The 24,913-nt window shown below is 42.0% G+C and overlaps 1 long non-coding RNA gene across 1 annotated transcript; it reads left to right on the top strand.

Annotated features, from left to right (window-relative positions):
- Window positions 1-14,002: 14,002 nt before the first annotated feature.
- LOC114913162 (uncharacterized) lies at window positions 14,003-20,645 on the top strand. The gene is made up of 2 exons (XR_012137817.1): window positions 14,003-14,884; window positions 19,922-20,645. It is a non-coding gene; the product is annotated as an uncharacterized lncRNA (long non-coding RNA).
- The last annotated feature ends 4,268 nt before the right edge of the window (window positions 20,646-24,913 follow it).

Below are 24,913 nucleotides of genomic sequence, written 5' to 3' on the forward strand. Positions count from 1 at the left end.
GACCAACCTCAGGTGGGGAGATCAGGAGCAACAAGTGGTGCTAGCGGAAGGGTCCTCGACTAGTTTTGAGGACCTATTTGAAGAGGAGATAGCTCACCACCAAATATTATGAGGACACGAAGGGGTGCATCTAATGTATCGTAACACACCAACGGCCAGCAAGCCAACAATGTCCAACCGACCAATGCACCATCGCCATCGATTCAAGAGAATCTATCGCCAGCAGTACCAGCAATCTCCCAAGACTAGTACAACAGTCTTGTCCAGCAGATTCAGGCATTTTCGACTGCAGTGAGAGGAATGCAATAGAACAGCGAGCCTTTCCTACCCCTAAAAATTCATAGCCAAATAGAGGGAGATTGATAGATTGGCCTCCTTGTAGCCTGAGAGCATGGGCCAGTTGTCATAGTTGACCTAATAGCCCACTTTGCCACCGACCTAGGCGGTCACCTACCTTGATTTTGAGAAGAGATTCTACTCTGGGTCATATCTCTCCTCGGCACCGTCCAATCAGGGAGGATGATATGGAAAGGAGACTCCAAAAAATACAACAACGGATCGATGCACTCCAGGCACTGAAGCAGTTGTATGATGATTTGGGGTTCAACATCGACCCATCATTCACTCAGAGAATAATAGATGAACCCCTACCACTTAGGTTTAAGATGCCTTAGATGGAGCCCTATGATGAAACTATCGACCCAGTAGACCATCTGAAGAACTTTCAATCTCTCACGCTTCTGCAAGGGGCCAATGATGCGACTCTCTATCGAGCTTTTCTTTCGATTCTAAGGAAGGCAGCTCCTCTTTGGTATTCTAATCTGCAGTCGAACTCCGTGGACTCCTTCCATCAGTTGAGCCAGCTGTTTATCGTATACTTCATCAGCAGCCACTGATAGTACCACAACTCGGACTTCTTTATAAGTATCAAGCAGAGAGAGAATGAATCTCTTCGAGACTACATAAATCTATTCAATGCTGTAACCTGAGAAGTTTGAAATCTAAATCAGTTTATGGCAATGACTGCGTTAAAGGTCGGACTCTTTCAGAATGACCTTCTCTTCTTGCTTAACTTGAACAACCCGAAGGATTTCACTGAAATGTTGGAGTGGACAAAAAATTATGCTTAAGCTGAGAAAGCCTGGGATCGACAGGGGGAGAACCTCAATGGCAGATCACAGTAGAACATCAAGTAGGAGAAAAAAAAGATTATTGACGAGTGCAGCACCGATGCATAGAACCAAATCCTTGTCATTCTCGGACCCCACCTCGGAATAACCAACCTAGATCTCTTGTGGCACCTCGCTAATCTAGGATTCCTCCTTGTAGATTCCACTACTTTACTTCGTTGAATACTCACTCGAGCCCAAATCCTCATAAAGATATAGCGGCAAGAAGAGCTCCCCCAGTCGAAGAGAATGCTTGCTCCGACACAAGCAAGAAATCTGAGAAAATATTATAGGTACCACTAGGATCACGGACATGACATGGAAGAATGTTGGCAGCTCCGGGAGGAAATAAAGGTACTCATTCGATGTGGACATCTTCGGTGCTACATTGATGAATGATAGATTCCAAGAAACCCACGTGATGAGCCTCTATGACAAGAAGATCCCCACAAAGATCAACTAATAGCAGGAGAGATCCACATGATCTCTAAGGGGCAGCTCAGTCGTAGTACCTCAAATTCAAGCCGAGCTAAAGATAAGGAGCCAAAGAAAAAGAAGGTAAGTGATGAAATCACTTTCTATGTTAAGACTATCATGCACCTACGTAGACCTGAGAAGACTCATGACAAAGCCGTCTATAAGAGTCCATGGTGATTCAGACTCTCTAAGGACAGAAAATGCCATCCCCTAGACCGCTGCATAGCCTGAACCTTTCAGTAGTGACCTAGTCCACATCCCCCTCGCTTTCAGGGACCTAGGACGCACCTGTAGATCTAATTTTCCATCCCTAACATCCTTGGGACCTGGGCTAAGGGCGTGGTACCTCGGAGCTCATAGATCTGGATGAAAACCATTGGTTTGAGGAGAGTCCTTGTTGGACCAAGACTCCTTGGCCACATCTCAGTCTATGTGCATCTTCCTTGTACACCCAGTAAAAATCAAGAACCAGATGAAGAGAAACTCCCTATCCAACAGGGACTCCCAATAGAAAAATCTGCAGCCTGTCTGCATGCAACTCTGATTTCTTCCTTCTTGAACGTGCTTCCCTGATTTCTCTCTATGAGAAATCTCTCCCACCCCCTTCTCCCTCTTTCGTGGATGATTTGGGCATGGAGATCCTGCTAGGAAAGAGACTCTCAGGCAAATAAGAGTCTTTCCTCTTGTTAGCATGCACTGCCTTATTCCACGTGTATCAAGAGATGTGATGAGGGGGCGCACCTACTTTCTCTTCTTAGGAGGTGCATCCCCTTAGGGCTTCTTGGCGGCTGGAAAACTAGAGAGAGAGAAAGAGATGTGGGAGAAAAGGGTTTAATTCATTCCTCACAAATTAGGGTTTATAAGTTACATATATATACTAGTATACATGACCTAAATCCTAGCTCAAAAACTCTCTAAGCTAACCCAATACCTGAAAGTACTTAAACCAAATCCGAGTACATGATGTGCTCTCACCCTCATAGACCCAAACCTGGATTAGCCCCCTCAAGAACCAAATCTCCCGAGCCTTGAGCCTGTGGAGGCTGAATTTCCACCCTAGGACCAAACCGATCCTAGCTCTAGGATCTAAACCGATCCTAGAATCCTAGAGCCAAGCCCATGGTTCCTCTCATGGTCTCCCAAGGCTTGGGAGCACTACATATGTGCCAACAATCACCACCTTGGTGCTCTCAAGTCTTGGCAAATCCGGCAATGTTCTCCTGCATGTTTCCACTGTCGCTGCATGCCCTGACAGCCCTTTTTACGAACATCCTTACTACTGTTAACCCTCCTCAGCTTTTGCATGCCCTTGGAGACCCTCTGGGATGACCGTCTCCTCAGTCGAAGGTCTTTGGCTTGCTCTTTTGCACCACTCTGAAAATTATAGACTTCCTTCTGCTAAGCAGCTGCATTACTTGCCTTGGACTTTTTTAGAGAAACCCGCTGTGTTCCTTAACTGGCACTCGCTGCAACAGAAATCCTCTTCACTTGTGAAGCCACCTCTACCTGGTGCTTCATCTGAATCTGAGGTCCATCTGATGCTGCAGAAGCTGACTATTTGTCGTGCACTTCATCAGCAGCCACTGACAGCACCGCAACTTGGACTTCCTTATAAATATCAAGCAGAGGGAGAATGAATCTCTTCGAGACTACATAAACCGATTCAATGCTGCAACCTGAGAAGTTTGAAATTTGGATCAGTCTGTGGCAATGATTGCATTAAAGGCCGGGCTCCTTCAGAACGACCTTCTCTTCTCGCTCAACTTGAACAATCTGAAGGACTTCGCCAAAATGTTGGAGCGGACAGAGAACTATGCTCAAGTCGAGGAAGTCTGGGATCGACAGGGGGAGAATCTCGACAGCGGATCATAGTAGAACATTGGACAGGAGAAAAAGAAAGATTATCGATGAGTGCAGCACCAATGCGTTGAATCAAATCCTTATCATTTTCGGACTCCACCTCAGAATAACCGACCTAGATCCCTTATGGCACCTCACTGATCTAGGATTCCTCCACATAGATTCCATTACTTTACTCCATTGAATACTCACCCGAGCTCAAATCCTCATGAAGATAGAGCGGTAAGAAGAGCTCCCCCAGTCGAAGAGAATACTCACTCCGACACAGACAAGAAATCTGAGAAAATATTGCAGGTATCACTAGGATCACGGACATGACATGAAGAAATACTGGCAACTTAAGGAGAAAATAGAGGCACTCATTTGATGTGGACATCTTCGGTACTACATTGATGAATGACGGATTCTAGAAAACCCACACGGTGAGCCTCCTTGGTAAAAATATCTCCATAAAGATCAACCAATAGCAGGAGAGATCCGCATGATCTCTAAGGGGCAGCTCGGTCATGGTACCTCGGATTTGAGCCGAGCTGAAGATAAGGAGCCAAAGAAAAGGAAGGTTGATGATGAAGTCACTTTCTCTGTTAGGACTATTGTGCACCTACATGGACCTGAGAAGACCTGCGACAAAGCCCTCTACAAGAGTCCATGATTATTCGAACTCTCTAAGGACAGCAAATGCCATGCCCTAGACTGCTGCGCAGTCTAAACCTTTCAGTAGCGACCTAGTCCACATCCCCCTTACTTCCAGGGACTTAGGACACACCTGCAGATCTAATCTTTCACCCCTAACATCCTTGGGACTTGGGCTAAGGGCATAGTACCTTAGGGCTCACAGATTTGGACTAAAACCATTGGTTTGAGGAGAGTCCTTGCTGGACCAGGACTCCTTGGCAACATTTCAGCCTGTGCGCATTTTCCTTGTGCACCTAGCAAAAATCGAGATCCAGGTGAAGAGAAACTCTCTATCCAATAGGGACTTCCAATAAAAAAATCTGCAGCCTGTCTGCACGCAACCCTGATTTCTTTCTTCTTGGACGTGCCTCCCTAATTTCTCTCCATGAGAAATCTCTCCCGCCCCCTTCTCCCTCTTCCGTGGATGACTTAGGCATGGAGATCCTGCAAGGAGAGAGACTCTCAGGCAGATAGGAGTCTCTCTTCTTGCTAGCATGCGCTGCCTTGTTTCGCATGTATCAAGAGATGTGATGAGGGGGCGCACATCCTTGCTCTTCCTAAGAGGTGCGTCCCCTTAGGGCTTCTTGGCGGCTGAAAAATCAGAGAGAGAGGAAGAGATGTAGGAGAAAAGGATTCAATTCATTCCTCATAAATTAGGATTTATAAGTTACATATATATACTACTATACATGACCTCAATCCTAGTCTAAAAACTCCCTAAGCTAACCCAATACCTGATCAAACCATACCCGAGTACATGATGTGCTCTTAACCTCATTGATCCAAATCTAGATTAGCTCTCTCAAGACCCAAATCTCTCGAGCCTCGAGCCTGTCGAGGCTGAATCTTCACCCTAGGATCAAACCGATCCTAGCTCTAGGATCCAAATCGGTCTTAAAATCCTAGAGCCAAGCCCATGGTTCCTCTCGTGGTCTCTCAAGGCTTGAGAGCACCACATATGTGCCAACAATCGCCACCTTGGTTCTCCCAAGTTTTAGCAAACCTAGCAATATTCTTCTACATACTTTCGTTGTTGTTGCATGCCCTGATAGCCCCTTTTGCGAATATTCTTGCCACTGTCAACCCTCCTCAGCTTCTGCATGCCCTTGGAGATCCTTTGGGATGACCACCTCCTCAGTTGAAGACCTTTGGCTTGCTCCTTTGCACCACTCTAGAAATTGTAAACTCTCTTTTGCTAAGCAGCTGTATCACTTGACTTAGACTTTTCTAAAGAAACCCGCAGCATTCCTCAACCGGCACTCACTGTAACTAAAACCCTCTTCACCTACGAAGCCACCTCTACTCGATGCTTCACCTGAATCTGAAGTCCATCTGATGCAGCCACACCCCAACCACCATCACTGTCCCTTCGAACCCTTCGCACCTTGCGGATCCCTCCGAAGCCATTTCGAATGCTTCTACATCCTGCATGCACCTTCAAAATCCAAGAGTTCATCCAACTCTTCTCCTTCGGTGACTGAATCTAAAAAATTCTATCCTAGTACTTTATCCTCTTCTGCCTCTACATCAACCATCACTTCAACATCACCTAGAGGAACTGTAGCTCAAATCTTATCCTGGGCTCAGACCTACCTATCTTAATTCGTGGCTCATCACAGCCTCCTCATAGGTATCTGGATCTTATCTTGCTGCAAACAAACCGTCTGACATGATCTCCCTAGAGCCTCAATCCACGATGCCTACAACCTCGTATAAATCCATGCAATGCGTCACCGCTGCTAGTGCTGGAATTAGACACCTATCCCTGCACCCCTAGGCTCTAAACCTGTGCCAAACCATCCTCCATTCGTGGAGGCACCTCTAGCTAGTGCTCCACTTAAATCGTGACTCCTCCCGGTGCCCCTATAGAAGATAAAATCTGATCCAAGATTAGTCCTCCAGCATTGCCCTGCTGGATCTCCTGTTGAGCCTCCACCGTCGCTGCTGTCATTTCAAACCTTCTGCACTCCGTGGATACCTACAAAATGATCAGAGGACTTCCTCCTCCTCTGAACCAGCTGTGACACTCTGTGGATCAGCCATGTTCGTCACTCCAAGGCTTTACAAACCCTTACTTTGGTCGAACTGCTGAATGCACCCTGACTACTTCCCTACCTTCCTGCATCCGAAGACTGTATAGTTACCTCTTTAGCTCTACCTCAACCATTACCCCTTTGAGAATCACTCCTCCAATATGCCATATATGCCAAACATTTCTCATCCACCAAACAGCTCCCTTTGCTGCCCTCCTAACTAGCAAACTCTATCGTCTGTCGTCATACACCCCGGCCTTTCCTCCAAGACTGGACCCAACCAAAGTTGGACCACTAAATCATGCACCCGTACCATCCAAAATGAAAAGCTCCTCTTCTCGTCACACCTCTCCACCTCCACCTTCATCTTGCTGCTCCTGGTTGACCAAACCACAACAAAAAAAAAAATCGAAGGTAGATCTGAGAGTACCTTAGATTAGAGTGCAGATTTCAGCTTTCTCCTGTACGACTCCTCGTTCACTTCCAAACTCTATCAGGCTCTGCTACCAATCATTAGGACCACCGTGCACCTACATGGACCTAAAGAGACCTGTGGCAAAGCCCTCTGCAAGAGTCCTTGGCGATCCGAACTCTCTAAGGATAGCTAATGCCATGCCCTGGACCACTGCGCAACCTGAACCTTACAACAGCGACCTAGTCTGCATCCCTCTCGCTTCCATGGATCTGGGATGCACCTCCAGATCTGATCTTCCATCTCTAATACCCTTGGGACTTGAGCTAAGGGTGTGGTACCTTGGGGCACACAGATCTAGACTGAAACCATTAGTTTGAGGAGAGTCCTTGTTGGACCAGGACTCCTTGGCAACATTTCAGCCTGCGTGCATCTTCCTTGTGCACCTGAACTCTCACCTTTTCAGATCTCATCTAGATGAACCATTAAGATAGTAAGGTCTTCTTTTTTTGCCCTCACTATTTTAATCCCAGCAAAACTAAGATCTAAATGAAGAGAAACTCCCTGTCCAACAGGGACTCCCGGTATAGAAATCTACAGCCTGTCCGCACGTAACATTGATTTCTTTCCTCTTGGATGCGCCTCCCTGATTTCTCTCCATGAGAAATATCTCCTACCCTCTTATTCCTCTTCTATGGATGACCTGGGCATGGAGATCCTACTAGGAGAGAGACTCCCAGGCAGATGGGAGTCTCTCTTCTTGCTAGCGTGCGCTGCCTTGTTCCGCATGTATCAAGAAATGTGATGAGGGGGCACGCCTCCTTTCTCTTCCTAGGAGGTGCGTCCCCTAGAGCTTCTTGGTGGCTGAAAAATCAAAGAGAGAGGAAGAGATATAGGAGAAAAAGGTTCAATTCATTCCTCACAAATTAGAGTTTACAAGTTACGTATATATACTAGTATACATGACCTAAACCCTAGCTCAAAAATTCCTTAGGCTAACCCAATACTTAAAAGCACTCAAACCAAATCCGAGTACATAATGTGCTCTCACCCTCATAGACCCAAACCTAGTCCAAACCTAGATTAGCCCCCTCGAGACCCAAATCTCCTGGACCTCGAGCCCGTGGAGGCTAAACCTCCATCCTAGGACCAAACCGATCTTGGCCCTAGGATCCAAATCGGTCCTAGAATCTTGAAGCCAAGCCTATGGCTCTTCTCATGGTCTCCCAAGGCTTGGGAGCACCACACATGTGCAAACATTCTCTAAAGCTGATCTAGATGGAATAAAGTGTCCACAAGATGATCTTATAAATTATGATGTACATCGAGTCTTGGTTGATAATAGAGGTTCAGTTGATATTTTGTTATATGATGCTTTTGTTCATATAGAGTTAAATTCTGAGCTGTCGGTGAAGAAGAATACACCTCTTATCAGATTCTTGGGTACTATAGTCTCTGTGGAAGGAACTATCTCCTTGACCACCATAGCTGGACGAGCTCTAAAATGGGCAATCGTTAAAATAAACTATTTTGTAGTGAAGTGCTCATCTGTCTACAATGTTATCTTAGATCGGTCTGGACTGAACACTCTCCGAGCTATAATGTTAGTGAGCTCCCAAAAAATTATTGGTGAAATTCTCTACTTTATTCGGAGTCAGTGAGCTCCAAAAAAATTAGCAGCTTGCAAAAGAATGTTATATGGCGACCTTACGTGGGGTGACAACTGTCGAACAGTCGGCAGACGAGTTCGTTGTACGGACGAGCTAACTGAACAAAGAGGTCATTCGATGGAAGACCTAATCTCGATACCCATTGATGAGGATCTAAGTAAAGTGGTGAAGATGGGCTCGAACTTATATGAAGAGGACTGTCGGCACTTCATCTCTTTCTTATGGGCCAATGCAGACATATTTGTTTGGTCAGCCTCTAATATGCCTGATATCGATCTGGAGGTTATAGTCCATCGACTCAATGTGGATTCGAAGCATCGTCCAACCAGATAGAAGAAGCACAGCTTTACTCCCTAATGGCAGAAAGCCATCCAAGAAGAGGTTGATGAGCTCCTAAAGGTAGGGTTTGTTCGAGAGGTTTATTATCCGTAGTGGTTAGCCAATGTCATCCTGGTCAAAAAAGCTAATGAAAAATGGCATGCTTGTATCGACTCCACTGATCTCAATAAGATGTGCCCAAAAGACAGCTATCTTCTATCTCGAATTGATTAGTTGGTAGATGTGATCTTGGGGTATCAGCTCTTATCTTTCATGGATGCATTCTTTGAATACAACCAGATTCGGATGGCCCCCGAGGATGAGGAGAAGATCTTTTTTGTTACTGATCAGGGTCTTTTTTATTAAAAGATCATGTCATTCGATTTAAAAAATACAGGTGCGACCTACCAATGATTTGTCAACAAGATCTTTAAAGAGCAGATCGGCAGAAATATGGAGGTATATGCAGATGACATGCTGGTCAAAAGAGAGCTACCGAGCATCATATCACTAATCTTGAGAAGCTGTTCATCACACTATGGCACTTTCAAATGAAACTTAGCCCTAGCAAGTGTGCATTTGGTGTCACCTCTGACAAATTTCTTGGGTTCATGGTGTCTCAACGAGGGATCAAAGTCAACCCAAAAAAAATTCAAGCCCTTCAAGAAATAAAATCTCTGAGGACAATCAAAGAAGTACAACATCTGACTGGGAGAATCATAGTTTTGAACATGTTTCTCTCAAGGTCGGTTGAAAGGAGCCTCCCCTTCTTCAAGACTCTCAAATAGGTGAAGAACTTTCAGTGGTCGAACAAGTGTCAGGCTGCCTTTGATGACCTAAAAAGATACCTCACCTTCCCTCCTAAGCAAGCCAGAACCTGAAGAAGTGCTGTATTTGTATTTGGCAGTTTCACCCTCGGCGATCAACTCAATCCTCGTCCGATAGGAAGCCAAGGTGCAGAAGCCGATCTATTATGTTAGTCACGTGCTCCATGATGTCGAAACTAGATAGACGAAGCTTGAGAAGGTAGCTTATGCTCTCGTGACATCTTCTAAGAAGCTATGCTCATACTTCCAGGCACATACCATTACCATCCTCACCGACCAACTTATTAGAATAATACTTTATTAGACTGATACCTCTGGATAACCAGCTAAGTGGGCTATCGAGCTAGAAGAATTTGACATCAAATACTTTCTTCGACCATCTATTAAAGCTTAGGCATTGGCCGATTTCATCTTGGAATGCACAATTTCAGATAAGAAACAGAACGGTGAAGAGGTAGCTCCAACAACCAACGAATGTTGGGTTTTCCATATAGATGGTTCTTCAAATATCACGGGCTCGAGAACTAGACTAAGCTTGACTAGTCCAGATGGAGTGGTTATGGAGTACATCCTATGCTTTGAGTTTTCCACCTCCAATAATGAAGCCAAATATAAAGCACTGATGATCGATCTAAGAATGGCGAAAGAGTTATGAAAGAAAATTAGACAGTTCTATGCATGCAATTTTAAAATATTTTACAGTGAAACATGATAGATTAAATAATTTTATCTACATTATATGTATAAGATCTAATTTGAACTACTTTGATGGGATCTATGATATAATTAAATATATAATTAAAATATAAAAATAATAAAATCTGTATCGATCATATTGATGCTCTAGATCAGATCTAACCATTAGATCTGATCCGATCTGATCTAACGAGTTCAAAACTCATTACCAGAGCATGGGTTGCTGATCTTTACAATTGAGTCATGTGGATTAGAGCTCTTTCAAATTGCTCACAGTCGCACAAGATGTCTGGCTTCTATGGATCATCCATACGAAGATCAGTTACTGATCAATCTCCTCGAAAGTGCTAGCTCACACAGATCTTTGATGGCTGATTTTACTATCTTCTTCTTCAAATCTCTTAAACACTCTAGAGAGATAGAAGAACTAGAAAAGGAAGGGAGGAGAGAGGCTAGATGTATGAAAATAATTTTTCACGTGCTTAAGGCGTCCAACTATTGGACCCCTTTTGTAAGTGGGCTAGGGATTAGGGTTTGGAGGAGGGGTGCCACAAATTTCTCACGCCATGAATATATGGCATCCAAAATTTTCATGCCAATTAGTGGGATGGCGTGAGAAAGAAATCAGATCTTTCTCACACCAACCAATGTTTTAACATGAAAAAGGAATTCATTTTGGTGCCACCTACATATTCCATTGATTTGAATCAAATTCAAATCAGGAAGGAGATAAGGATCATGACTCATCACACAAGTGCCGCCCATCCTTTTCTATGCCCTCCTTTGTTCCACCAAAATATCTCATGCAAAACTCCTTTTTGCGTGTAATAAGTGGCATGAGTCCTAGGCATGCGCAAGGGAGAGAATCTCAAGTGGTTGAGACTCTAGGATTTCTTATTTGATTCCAATCCAAATCAGATTTGGTTTGGACCTAATGAGAGGAAGGAACCTAATCTAATTAGGAACACAATCTTCTCAATAAATTTTTAATCTAGTTAGAAATTAACTGAATTCAAATCTTGATTAAATCAGAAACTAGTTTCTCTTGTAATTAGGCTTAATCTAATCAAACTCAATCTAAGTCAAACTGAATCCAATTTAATTAAACTTGATCCGAACCTCATTGTTCAATCAAATTGAGCTAATTAGCAATCTAATTGCTAATTAATCCTCTATTAATAACAGTCCCAGTCCAATGGGACTCTCCATCAGAGTTTCAATCCAATAAGACTCTTTAGCAGATCAACCATCTGATCAGATCGAAACTTCTAATGTATGTGATCCCATATGTTCAAACCTAAGTCGGTAGCATAGGAATAAATTTCTATACTAATCGATATAACCATTTAGCAATGAGATCCGACATCTGGATAGGCCGAATGATTGTAAAGCAACATTCAAGAACATACTAACGTATGGTTATCGTATAATTCATGCCTTTGATCCTAATATTTAAGGTGACCTAGTGTTTAATTGTCAATCTTAGAATAGTCAATCACATTATATTTTAATTTTTCAAATTTTTAATATGGATTATCTTGATCAAGATTTTACTAAATTGAAATACACTGATGCATTAACTTCTATTTATTTCGAGGGATCAATCCCATCTTGACTTACGCACTGACTTGACAAGTACTTGACTGTATCCAAAAATATTCCGTCACTGAATTAGAAATTCAAATAGTCCGACACCAAAGTATAGTAAATTACTTATAAGTCATTGTGATGATCTCAGGTCGGAGGGACACTTATATCCATTCCCTTCGTAAGCTTCTCTTGACAGTAGAGTACTTCGCAATTGGTTACATTTGGTGTGAATATATTCCTACATTCCACCTACATGCCATACCAGTGTCTCCACACTTCTTGGTTAAGAGGACAATCAATCTATATGGCACATAATGACCTACACTTGATATCACTATCGTCCTATTAATAATATATCATTTGGTCACAAATACGTTTAAGGACAAAACGATAAATCCTCCTTTATCGATTAAATAGAGTCCTAAGGACTTCATCACAACACAAAAGTTCTAAGAAGATGAACAAAATTTGATAAAAAGATCAAATAATATTTATTAATAAAAATTTATATACAATATACAAATATGAGCACAACCGTCAATAGACTGATGATTAGCTTTGCGATACAATTCTCAATAACTTCACTTGAATTAAAGTCAATCGATACAGTATCATATACCCATCTTCGACTTATGATTATCAAACTCTTTGAATCTGAAGGCTTTAGTAAATGGGTCGGTCAGATTTTCTTTTTCATCGATCTTTTAAAAGTCAACGTCATCTCGATCCACGATCTATCAGATAAGGTGGTAGCAGCACAGAATATGCTTGATGCGCTGATAAAACTTCGACTTCTTGACTTAAGCTATGGCTCCAGTACTGTCGCAGTACAACAAGACAGGGCCATCAATGAAGGGTGCTACTCCAAGCTCATTGATGAATTTCTGCAACCACACTGCTTCCTTCACAGTATCAAATGCTGCGATATACTCCACCTCACAAACAGAGTCGGTCATAGTGTGCTGCTTGAAATTTTTTCAGCAGATTATTTCACCGTTCAGAATAAACACGTATCCTGATACACTCTTGCTATCGTCATAGTCTGACTGAAAGTTGGAGTCGATGAACCCCACTAGTTTCAAGTCAGATTCTTCATAAACAAGCCACTGATCCTTAGTATTTCTTAAATACTTAAGGATGATCTTCACGACCTTTCAGTAGTTCTCATCTGGATCAGATTAGTATCTACTTACTATCCCTAATGAGTATGCTACATTCGATCTCGTATATATCATGGCATATATTATAGATCCCATTACTGAGGTATATGAAATTCTATTCATATACTCTCTCTCTCTTGAGGTATTGTCGGACAATCCATCTTTGAGAGAGAAATTTCATAGCCTATCAGGAGATAGCTTTTCTTGAAGTTCTCCATACTGAATTGCTTCAGCATGGTGTCTATGTACATGGATTGGGACAATCCAAGCAACTTTTTCGATCTATCTCTATAGATCTTCATCCCAAGGATGTAGGATGCTTCTTCCAAGTCCTTCATAGAGAACTGAGACGATTATCAAACTTTTATTCCCTGTAATGAAGAGACATCATTCCTGATTAAAGGAATGTCATCCACAAACAGAACAAGAAATACAACCATAGGGTTGTTAATCCATTTATAAATGCAGGATTATTCTCTATTCCTAACGAAGCGATACATTCTGATCACTTTATCAAAATGTATATTCCAACTTCGAGATGTCTGCTTCAATCCATAAATGGATCTCTGAAGCTTGTATATCTTAGACTTATCTGTGGATGTGAAACCTTCAGGCTGTATCATATACACTTCTTCTTTTATTTTTTCATTTAAAAAAGTTATTTTCACATCCATTTATCAGATTTCATAGTCTATATGTGCTGCTATCGCAAGCATAATCCGAATGAATTTGAGCATTACCACAGGAGAAAATATCTTGTCATAGTTAATATGGGGTCGAGCGGACTAATACTGGTACTTAGGCTTTGCATGGGATCGAGCAAACTCAGAATCATCTAAGTCAACTCCATCTCAAGCAATAGAAAGTATGTTTTTATTCACTGAGATCGAGTCGACTTTATTCGGAAAGAACTGAAGCTAAGCTGGAATGTTTAAGGGGATTTTCAAGTTATGCCTCTATCAGAAGGCTTGTTGCTCCTCTCCTGTGTGTTGATATCCGGGATAGGATCTTGGCCAGAGGATCTTGGTCCAGCCTTGCTATGGAGGCATGGAGACCTTCTTTCGGACCTGGCCATGATCAACCTAGGTTTGCTTCGACATGGCTCCGGCTGCCAGACCTTCCATTGGAATTATGGGATAAGTCTATGTTATTCAAGATTGTCTCGGTGGCAGGCAAGCCACCGTACTTGGATGGATGAACAGAAACTAACTCTAGGATGGAGTTTTCTAGAGTTAGTATTCAAATCGATCTCTCTAAACCTATATGCCCAGAGACTAAAATTGAGGTGAACGACTCTCTCATGTGGCAAAAATTTATTAATGAAGATCTTCCTGATGTCTGCTATAGTTGTGGTAAGATAGGGACGACTATGGTTGAATGTCATTGCTCGGATTCAGGGGATCACCGTACCAAGCCTCTATTAGGCCCTTGGATTTGGGCATTAAGGGTTCCTGTTGTCAATGTTTCTTCTCCCTCCATGCAGGGGAAGAGGTCTCCTACGCCTCCAGCTGATGTTCCTCCTTCGACCTCTTCCTGGTCCCAGCCCAAAAGGACCTCCAAGAATAAATCTCCTCCTTCATCATCTGGGGTTGATAAATCTTCCGGAGTCTTGGTTATCGGCTCTAGATTTGGCCCTTTGTCTACAGTCGAACAATTTACTCCTCCATCCTGTCAACCTATGGATATTTCATCTGAGCCACAGCAACAAAAGGACAAGAGGAAGCGATCGCCGCCCTCAGGCAGAGGACAATCTAAATCTCCTGGTTCGGATTCCCCGCAACACAAAGTGGTGGTCATTGAAGAATCTGATCCCGTCTTCTCTGGTTCTCATTCTGACTCTTCCCAACCAGTTCTGAAGTCTCACAGGACTGTCACGAAAAAAGAAGTTTGGAGAGCGGTTGCTTCAAGCTCTGCTGGCTCCTCTTCTGTGCACACTTCTTCGTCTGGTAAGGATTCCTTGGTGTCTTCTTCAGCCTCCAATTCTCAGCATACCCAAGGTATTGCCTTTTCATCGCATCAACCCCATTTGCATTATCTTTGTGCTCATTTAAATGTTCAATTGGATGAATCCTTGTCCTCTTCTCCAAATGAGCAATCTTCAATAGTTGCTGCTTCCATAAAGGAGGTGGTGCGTTTTAGGCAGTCCTCGGATTCTGGTCCTCCGCTTTCCTCTTTATGAATCTTATATTTTGGAATTGCAGGGGGCAGCTAAGCCCCCTTTTGCTAAATATGTTAAATCTTTACTTGTCAAGCATAATCCGATGTTACGTGCTTTTGTTGAGACTCATGTCTCTTATCAATCCTTACCTCGGCTTCAGCGAATCATGGCCCCTCAATGGGACCACCATATGGTTCCGGCAGTTGGGCTTTCAGGAGGTATTGTTGTTTTTTTGGCACAAATCGTGGGCCAAGTTACTTTTCTGCATATTGATCGTCAAGTCTGTGTTGGTCTTATTACTCCTACTCAAGGTCCTACTTGGCTTATTGCCATTGCGTATGCCAGTACCAATGGTATCGAAAGACGAAAGCTATGGGATCTTCTTTCTAATGCCTCTCAAACTCATTTGCCACTGCTTTTGATTGGTGATTTTAATACCATCTATCGGCGGAAGACAAGAGAGGAGGAAGGACATTTAAGGTTGATCGCAGTATCAGTGAATTTAAATCCTTTATTCTGAACACTAGGTTGATCGACCTTGGCTTTCATGGGCCTAGGTATCCTTGGTGTAACAACCAGCAGGGATTGGCCAGAGTTTGGGAGCGATTGGATCGTGCCTTTGCCTCTGCTACATGGCTAGACTTATTTCCTGAATCTCATGTTACTCATCTGGCCAAATTTACTTCAGATCATTGTCCTCTCCTTCTTACTGTCTCGTCGGTTAGGCAAAGGCGATGTCCTCCCTGTAGATTTGAGAAATTCTGTTTGCTGTGTGATAACGTCAGATATTATCACTTCTGCCTGGTCTAGTGATTTTTAAGGTCCGCCTTCTGACCGACTCACCCTTTTACTTGATAATGTTCAGAGGAAGGTCAGCTGTTGGAATAAAAAGCGAGTTGGTGATATCTTTCGCACTGCTGATTTTCTTTACTCTCGTATTCTCTCCTTGCAAGAGCTAGAAGCTCGACAGGGTGCTCTGCCCCATGATCAACATATGTTGCTTCTCTCATCTTTAAGAGCCTATCATCAAAATCTATGTATGCAAGAGATCCTTTGGAGGCAAAAGTCACGAGTTCAATGGCCAAAAGAGGGTGATGCCAATACTCGTTATTTTTATTGGTCCACCATTCTCCGACGTTGTCGTAATAGAATCACTCAATTGAAAACAGATGAGGGTACTGTGGTTGAGTCTGAGGAAGGCATCTGTAACCTCCTTAAGGATCACTTTTCTTGTAGGTGGAATATTGTGTGGCACTCTCCTGAAATTCATCTTCCTCCAATGCCAAATACTCTCACACCTGACCAGAATGCTGACTAAACTTCTGAAATCACAGCTAGAGAAATCGAAGAGGCCGTTTTTTCTCTCCACCCTGACAAATCCCCTGGGCCTGATGGATTCCAGCCTTTTTTCTTTCAAGCCTTTTGGGATCTTATTAAAATAGATGTAGTTGCTGAAATATAGTATTTCTTCCAAAATTCTACAATTCCAGGCATAAGAAAACAGACCTATATTTCCCGTATTCCCAAAGTTTCTAATCCTTCTATGGCTCAGCACTTCCGGCCAGTTAGCCTTGCAAATACCATTTACAAAATTATTGCAAAAATTCTGGTAATGAGGCTGTCTTAAGTTATTCCCTTGCTGGTATCTCCTTCACAAGCTGCCTCCGTTCCTAGCCGAAATATTATTGATAATATCCTATTAGCTCAGAAATTAATGCATTCCTTACATATTGCTTCTCCTACTCGCAGCTTGATGTTATTGAAACTCGATACGGAAAAAAGCCTTTGACAGATTTCAGTGGGCTTATTTGCATAAGCTTATTGTGGCCTTTAACTTTCACAGCAAATTTATTTCTCGGATAATGGCGTGTGTTACTCATCCTCAGTTCGTCTTACTTGTGAATGGTGCACCAACTAATAGGTTTTCTATAAATTGTGGCCTTCGTCAAGGATGTCCATTGTCTCCATATTTGTTTATTCTTGACTCAAAGCTTCTTTCCATATATTTGAATGGTGCTATTCAGCTCAATCTTCTTAAAGCATGCAAGCCTCGACCTTCTAGACCGGTCATATCGCACATCTTTTATGTTGATGATTGTTTATTAGTAGCCCGGGCTACTGTTTGAAATGCTATAATATTAAAGTCAGTCCTTGATGCTTATTGTGCTGTCACAGGACAGGCTATTAACTACTCAAAGTCTCAAATTATAATCAGTCTTAAGGTTAGGCCAGCAATTAAGGCTCCAGTTCTGCACATATTACAAATCCCTGTTGCTAGTCGAGTATGGCATTACCTGGGAGTTCCTTTATCTGCTACTTTCATTATCTCTTGACTAAGCTAGACAACAAACTTTCTGGATGGAAATGGAAGCATCTTTCATTTGCAGGTAGGGCTACTCTATTAATGTTGGTTCTATCCTCTATTCCTTTATATGCTATATCTTCAGTTCATGTCTCTCTTTCGGTTCTTAATCATCTAGAGAAAGAATTTCATGCTTTTTGTGGGGTCATTCTTCAGATCGAAAGGCTCTTCATATGATAGCTTGGTCGAAGATTTGTAAGCCAAAGTGGTGCGCTGGTTTAGGTTTTTTCACATTGAAAATTAAGCAGCAGGCACTTCTTGGCAAAATTGCAATTAAACTTGCTCTTCACCCCACATCTTCTTGGGCTCAGTTGGTTCATGCTAAGTACAATTTTAAAGGAACATGGTCTGGTTATTGTAAGCCCCGTATATGTTCTCCTATATGGAATAAAATATCTACTGCTGATGCCAAATTGGATCATCATTTGATTTGGATGGTGGGCTCTGAAAATTCTGTCAATGCATTATACGACCTGCGGCTCACTACTATACCTCTATCTCGATTGCCAACTTTTATTAATGTTGACGGTAACTTGCTTTTTGCTAAAGTTGCTGACTTTATAATGATAGATCGGCAATGGAATGATCAAGCTTTGGTGTCTTGCTTCTGTGATGAATTATACAATTCACCAAACGAATGCCGATACATGTCCATCTTTGGCCAGACGTTCTCTGTTGGGGTAATTCAAATACCACTAATGTTTCTGCTTCTAATATCCTTTCTGTTATTAACTCATAATTAGATTCTTCTTCATATCAACCTTCCTATCGATGGATTTGGCAACTTGCTGTTCCCATGAGGGTTAAATGCTTCATATGGAAACTTGTTTGGGATTGCCTTTCTTGCAAGTTTAATCTTCACCACAGAGGTATTCTTGCACAACCTTCGATATTCTGCGATCTTTGTCGTGGACTTGTGGAGGATGACGAGCATGTCATTGTTACTTGTCAATTTGCACAACAATGTTGGAATTGTCTTGTCATGAGATCTAAGCTTCATTCCACTCCTCATTCTCTGCCTGCTTTCTTTGCATCTCTGACTCACACTCAGATAGAGAAGTGGATTAAAGTATTGATGTGTTACATGGCTTGGCTTTTATGGCCCGCTTGCAATGCTCGCATTTTTCAAAGGCAGTCTATTACTCCTGTACGGTTGATCCGCCAGCTGGATTGCTATCTGGCCTATACAGATGAGCTTCCTCTTAGGTCCCATCCAGAGTCCTGGGGTGACTATCATGTGCCACGGCACATTCCTCCTCTTCATTCTCTTTCTTGGTCGCCTCCTTCCCAGGGCCGGCCCTGGGGCAGGTCAAACTGGGCGACCGCCCCAGGCCCCAAGCCTAGACCTTATATTGATGTTCCAATAGGATACAAAGATGGCTTTCTATAATATTATAACAAAAAAAATAATTAAATAGGTTAATGATGGGTTTTATATACTGCTTAACGAATATATCTATAGAAAATTATTGCACGTAGATTAATTTTTTTTAATGATAATTAATATTTAAAGTATGTTAATTTTTAATAGAGAAGGTCCCATTTTTTTATTTAACCCTAGGTCTAAAAAATGTCAGGACCGGCCCTGCTCCTTCCTTTGGGGGACTAATATTAAACTTTGATGCTGCGGTTCAATTCGACACTGCTGCAATTGGTTTTATCATTAGAGACGCTTACGGTAACTTGCTCCTGGCTAAGGGACATCGAATTAATCCTTGTTCTGTGCCTATCACTGAACTGGTAGCTGCTTGGTATGGATTATTCAAGGATCAGATCCTTACTGTTCAAGGTGACTCTCTTACTGTCATTTGCTGGATTTCAAAACGATCGATCTTCTTCTGATATTGTACATCTTCCTCATTACAAGGATATTCTAGCCACTGTTAATTTGTTTTCACGATGCACTTTTAATCATATTTATCGGGAGCAAAATCAAGCCGCTGATTGGCTGTCTAAACAAGCCCTCCTTGGTGACTGCTCCTACTCCTCGGGAGATGTTCTACCTTCCTCCTTCGCCCACATTATCCGACACGATCAAATGCAAACTGCTGAACCTCGGGGAGGGATCTAGCTACAAGCTTTTGCCAACTCAGTTTATACTTATAACTTTGGGTTGCAGAGCATTATGTTTCATACTTGGTTTTCAAAATTCTGCTTCCACATCTATATGCAGATCTTGTAACCCAAGAGCCTCTGTGAGTGTTGTCAGTTCTGTGCCCTCCTTCGGTTGGTCCTCTACATTACGTGCCCCCACAGGTAGTAAGGTCATTAGTTTTTGGACTTCCTGCTGTGGCACTGTCACTATTCTTAGCCCAAAGGATGCTCTAACTGATGGGAACGTTTATTGCTCCTTGTGGGGTTCTGTTTGCTATCTTAGTTATCTCCCAAGTGATGTCTGCTATGTTCTTATTACTGATGGGAGACGGTCTTTAATTCTCTTACATGCTTACTGTGCATCTTACACTGGATCATTGCTGCTGTTATTATCTCAGCCCACATGAAGTGTTTTTGCAGATGAACATTGAATTCTGCATGCGGTGGTAATATTACTATTTTCAGCCCAAAGGATGTTCTAACTGGTGGGCATTTCAATTGCTCCTCTATAAGTATCTTGAGGGTTACCGTTTGCTATATTACTTCTCTCCCAAGTGATGTCCATTATGTCCTTCTTACTGAGGGGAGCTGGTCCTTTTCTTACCTGATTCCTGTGCATCTTGCATTGGCTCATTTCTACTGCTTAACTGCCACACGAGCGCCTCGAATGAATACCGTTGCTGTTAGTGTTGCAGTTATTGTTTATGGCTGGTTTCTCTTCACAAGATTACTGTTGCTGTTACTGTTGTTATATCAGCCCTAATGGTGTGCTGTTGCAGTTGATTACTAATGGGCAGTTAATGCCTAAATGATGTGATTTGGCAGATGAATGCTGATGGGGCAGTTGTTTTATTTATTTTATCCATTTTCCAACTCCATTACTATTGGTCCATATTTTAAGTTGGCTTCATCAACATATATTGCTTCGCTGCACTTCAGGATATATCTGCTATATATGGTTCCTCGTAATTCAAGTATTCTGGGAGCTGTATTCTTCATTTCTTCTGATATTGACAGGGTCTTAATTGGTTACTTGCCCTCAACGGCTGCCTCTCGGTATCTTCTGCATATCTCTCTTGTTTACTTACATGTATATTACGTCTTATGCAATATTATAGCGACTTCGCTGCGTTTGTATTTTTTACCGTGGTTCCTGTCGTCCTGTTGTTTTGGATCTATACCTTTCGGAGGACTGTTGCTAACTGGACGACATCCTTATGGTTCTGTACCTTTTTGATATAGTATAATAAAGTTATCATTTACCAAAAAAAAGCACGTTTGTAATTAATTTCTCTCTCAGTTTTTGGGATAAAGAAAAACTGGAGGGAAGGACCGTGCAGATTTCATTGAGTTAATGAAGAGGAGAGTTACGTCTAAGGAGAGTAAAATATAACGGGAGCCCACGTGATGTCGGGATCAAAGGCGCAAGATTCTGTACCAAAGAAAAAAAAAAAAGAAAAAGGCGTAAGATTAGAAGCGAGATTTTTTATAAGAATGACCGGTCGTCGTCTTTAACGGGGCCCTGCTTGCGCAGGCTAGAGAAGACTCGGTGAGAGCCGAAGACCGAGCCTCCCGTCCACGAACCAAAGTGCTCACCTCGTCGATAGCATAGAAAATTCTCCATTGACTTCATTGCCACGGGCATGGCTCACGGCAAAGAAAAGGCAATGACAGCTCCAGAACAAAATAAATCAGTCTTTATCCTGTTGATAATGCTATCATACCAAACTTACTTAGGATCCTTTTTTTATGCATAAAAAAATTTATATAAAAATTTATATTTTTTAGATAAATTTTTTAAAATAATATTTAGATAAAAAATAATTTATTTATATTCTTTTATATATGAAAAAGTGGTTTGAAAATCTGTTATTCATATTTTTTTATATTATTATTTTTTCAATAAATCATTAAAATTTATCTATATTTATCATAATATTTTTTATATTTTTTAAGTTTCAAAAAATAGATAACTGAATTATTTAATATTAAATAATAAAAATATCGAAAATAAAAATAAGATATTTTAAGAATAAAATTAAATATCTATTTTATTGATTAACAGAAAAATGATTTAACCATCTTCACTACAAAAATTATTTATATTGTTGATTGAATTTTGTTGATGCTAACAGGAAGTGTCGGCAAAATTTAAATAGCACACCAATTTATCTATACTTTTTATAAACATCAACATATTACGAAAGTTTAGTGTACATGAAAATTTAAAGTTATAACGGATTGTAAAATTTTATATATTTTTTAGAAGGATCTTTGAAAGACCGACCAAACTAATTCTCCTTAGAAAATTTCTTGCAATCCATTTACGCGACATAGACGCTCTGATTGGTGGAATGGTGAAAATTTTTTGAAAAATTTCTTATCACTTGCCCATGGTGCCACTCTTTACTGGTTGACGTCCAAGTCGGAAGATAATTATAAGCTTCTTATCAAAAGCTTGTGTGCAAATACGTGGAACAACTACTTAGTTCTTTAAGCTGCTAAGGCATCAAATTAATATTTTTATGCATGTGAAAATTTATAAAAAATTGATTTACGAGCTCTTTTTATTTTTATTTTTTTAAGCAAAACGGTGAAACTAATATCATGGTATATTTCACTGATATAATAAATGATGAAACATGCAGGACAGAGACCTAGGAACAAATTAAAGAAGTCAGAAAAGGCCTCCCATAAAAAACTAGCAACTACTGGATCGGTTACGGAGGACCCTTGTGAGTGCCTAATACAAAATATCAACATCCATCATACGTCAGTTCAAAAAATCAGCACTCTCAAGCCTATTCAAACCACGCACACATCCTCCATCTATTCAGACCGCACATCAAAACCACCGACCCTACATCCATTATCGCCTTTGGTTTTATGTCTCTTCCTTCACAATTTTTTGTACTATGGTAGGCATGATTCAACATATCAGTTCTTTCCTTCTATTTTTATTAGTTTTTACCATAGGAGGTGTGATACTGGGTTCTTTGTGTGTATGAGCTCGATAGATTGTTTCAGTTTTTCTGTTCTAGTGGTAAATAGACTAGCATAGCGTTCCCACAATCAAACAATATTTTATGCTACTAAAATCTATTAATATTTTTTTTCAATAAAGTAGAAAGCTAAAATAAATATGACAACCTACAAGGGAGATGGACCCAACAGCGTAGGAGTCCAATATCAAAACTGGGTTTAGTCCATATTGGTGAAAAAAAAATTAGGACATCTTACCAAAAAAAAAAAAAAAAAAAGACATCATCTCCAAACACACGTTTGTAATTTTTTTTTTTTTTTTGAGGAGAGGGGGGGGGGGGGAGATTTAGTCTGTTGGTAGATGTCTAGTCAGGACATCATCTCGCAAGATCTTTTCAATACCACGCGTGATGCAGAAGGAAGAAAGAAGAAATAAAACAGAGAACAATAAAAAATATGGATCAGCCAAAAAGGGCTCGTCTCCATAGGACATACAAACTTCACTAAGAGAAAAAAAATATTACAAAAGAAGATCTCACTCTCAATCCTCATACACTCAATCTCTCCTTCACAGGAAGTTCTTTTTCACAAAAGCTCTCTCTCTAGGAAAGCCCCCTTAAGTGACCATTGTCTGCTGTTCAGAAGCTTCTCTGAAGCCTCTGCACTTACTTCTGTTGGCGCGTCTGCTCTCTTTCTCTCTCTCTCTCTCTGGGTTCTCTGCCGTCAAAATCGAGCCACCACTAGTTTCTGTTCCTACGCAAGCCTTTTAAAGGCTTAAAAACGAGTTAGATTAGGTTAAGGACTCCTTAGAGCAACCAAACAAATCCCTTGGATCATTGGATCTAGACCGGCAGCACCCAGGACCACCCGATCGCGCACCAGTCCACAGAATAAGCCGTGGATCGCGAGAAACACAGGGGAAACCACTGTCGGTCCACAGTGGACTGCAAGAAATCGAGGGGAAATGCCCCCTCGGTCCACAAGCCCGTCGATGCACCACCCGATCCACCGTGGACCGAGCTGTACGGGCTCCCAGGCGGGCGCGCGTGGGCTTGGGCTACGCCTGCGTGCCTGGGCTTGGGCCTCGCCCGTGCATGCGTGCTTGGGCCTAGTCCACGCCTCGCGCGTGTGCGCTCGGGCCTAGGCCACGCTTGTGTGCTGGGTTGCGCCCTGCCACTGGACCGCGCACTGCCGAGCCCAGGCTATGCGCTACCGCACCTGGGCTGCACACCGCCATGCCACCGCTGCTCCACCAGTGCTTCTCAATCACTTCGAATTTTGTGCCAACTTCAATCGGACGTATCTCGACCATCTGGACTCTATTTGAGGTGATCTTAAGATCGTTAGACTCTATTTTTCATTGCGGATCTTGTTGTGAGCTCAATGTAGATCAAATCTTGAGATATTAAATCTTAACAATCTCCATCTCGACTCGATATTCGATCTTCTCCTGACCTGCTCAAGACATCATCCTGTGGCAATAAAAATCTCACCTTGCAATATCACCTTTCATCTTCTCGAGTTTTGCGTCTCATGCCCGATCCACCTCCACCTAGAGCTCTACCTCACTCTGGACTTCTCCTGGCTTCTGAAGCTCCACCTCGTATTGGGCTCCCCATCAGGGAATAATATCCTCTCATCTTCTTCTTCTCCTCCAAAACAATCCTATCGCCGTATAGCACCTTCAGAATTTCTCCACCAGCTACCATCCTGTAGTCTCTCGAATCCAGTCTACTCAGTGAGATAAGATTTCGTCTGAAATTGGGTATGTATCAAACCTCCCCCAATCTCTTCACTACACCATCATGTGTCCTCCAGCTGACCATCTTGATGCCTCTGATCGCACAGCTCGATCCATCCAGCAGATAAACAGTGCTCTCACTGCTCTTCAAGAAGTCAAACTATTCCTCTCCACAACATACATGATAGATGCATACAAAATCTAAGATCCACTATGGGAAGAAGTAGATATCTCGTCAGATATCTCCAGGATATCTCCCTTTGAATCGCTACTGACCGTCACTACAGCAGCCATCGTCCGATCCTTGAGTTGAGAGCAATCTCTAGCTAGATGCCCCAACTTGTCACATCGGTAATATCTGGTCTTGTTCAAGTCCCTCCTGGATTTAGATCGCTCTCATTGCGATCTCCTATCGCTCCGTCTACCGTCTCCTGCTCCTCCAAAAACCACCAAAATGAGCTTCCGCCACCTGAACTTGAAGCTAGTTTCTTCCTCCTGAGAACCTTATTCTGGAGAATCGCCGTAGTGACCTCGTCCATCTTGATAGTGCTCTTCCCCACTAGGAGAATAGTCATTAAGGACTCATACGAAGGGAGAAGCGACGCTAGCAAAATCAGCGTCCTGGTCTTCTCTTCAACATTCTCACCAATGCTGAGGAGGTCGGTGAGGATCTTCTAGAAGTGGCTGAG

The sequence above is a fragment of the Elaeis guineensis genome, chromosome 1 (genome assembly GCF_000442705.2).
Source record: "Elaeis guineensis isolate ETL-2024a chromosome 1, EG11, whole genome shotgun sequence".
NCBI classification, from domain to species: Eukaryota; Viridiplantae; Streptophyta; class Magnoliopsida; order Arecales; family Arecaceae; genus Elaeis; species Elaeis guineensis.